Source organism: Propithecus coquereli, unplaced genomic scaffold (genome assembly GCF_000956105.1).
Source record: "Propithecus coquereli isolate 6110/MARCELLA unplaced genomic scaffold, Pcoq_1.0 Scaffold77, whole genome shotgun sequence".
NCBI lineage: Eukaryota > Metazoa > Chordata > Mammalia > Primates > Indriidae > Propithecus > Propithecus coquereli.
In genome coordinates this window covers 5,332,430-5,333,520 of record NW_012153840.1, presented here as the reverse complement: position 1 = coordinate 5,333,520, position 1,091 = coordinate 5,332,430, and the positions used below count along the sequence as shown (strand labels likewise).

The 1,091-nt window shown below is 48.9% G+C and overlaps 1 protein-coding gene across 1 annotated transcript in view; it reads right to left on the bottom strand.

Moving 5' to 3' along the window:
* Positions 1 to 1,091, bottom strand: part of LOC105824885 (chromosome unknown open reading frame, human C1orf127) — a 32,204-nt gene that overhangs the window by 26,227 nt on the left and 4,886 nt on the right. The gene's annotated exons all lie outside the window — the stretch shown is intronic.

Genomic DNA, 1,091 nt, shown 5'->3' with positions numbered 1-1,091 from the left:
GATGAAGCCATGGCCTGTCCTGTCACCAGGACACTGCACATGACCTGGAGAGCTGTCTGCTTCCCTTCTCCCCCCAGCGTAAACTGTAAGCTCCACGAAAAGGCATAAATGACATCTAACTTGTTCACTATGGCACCCTCAACACCTTGCCCTGTGCTGGGCATCCACAGACACCTGATAAATATGTGTTAAGTTCATGTTTCATCCCAAGCACCCTGGAGTTTTCTGAAATCGCACAGGAACAACAACATCAAGTGAGATAGTTTGGCCATGGGAAGTGGAATCTTGCTGAATATGACCAAACAGAGCCCTGCCCAGGCCTCCCTAATGGTGCAGGGTGAATAAAGAGCTTAAATTAAATATACCCTAAGCTGGGCACAGTGGTACATGCCTGTAGTCCCAGCTCCTCAGGAGGCTGAGGCAGGAGGATTGCTTGAGCCCAGTAGCCCTGTAGTGCGCTCTGATCATGCCTGTAAAGCCAGTGCACTACAGCCTGGGCAACATAGCAAGAGCCCATCTCTTAAACACACACACACACAACCTCTGGACACGAATTATCTGACAAGTGGAGAAATGGGAAGATGGAAAAATCTTATTTCCTGGGCTAATTTTCCTCTCAGCAGAGACATTTAAGCCACCAGGAAGAACACAAAGTGCCTGGGCCGTGGAGTTGGACAGCTCAGATCCTAGATGGAGCTAAGTGACCTGGGCAAGTCATTTAACCTCTCCAAGACTCCATTTCTTCTTCTGCAAAATGGGCACATGCAGTAAAGAATTAACCAGAGCCCAGAGAAAGGTTTGACGCTTTGCCCTCGGCACCTAGGAAGTAAATTCTAAGCCCTTGGAATGTTTTGCCTATTAAGAGTGTCTTTGGGCCCGGCGCGGTGGCTCACGCCTGTAATCCTAGCACTCTGGGAGGCCAAGGCAGGCAGATCGTTTGAGCTCAGGAGTTAGAGATCAGCTTGAGCAAGAGCGAGATCCCATCTCTACTAAAAATAGAAAGAAATTGGCCAAACAATTAAAAATAGAAAAAATTAGTCAGGCACAGTGGCGTGTGCCTGTAGTCCCAGGTACCCGGGAGGCTGAGGCAG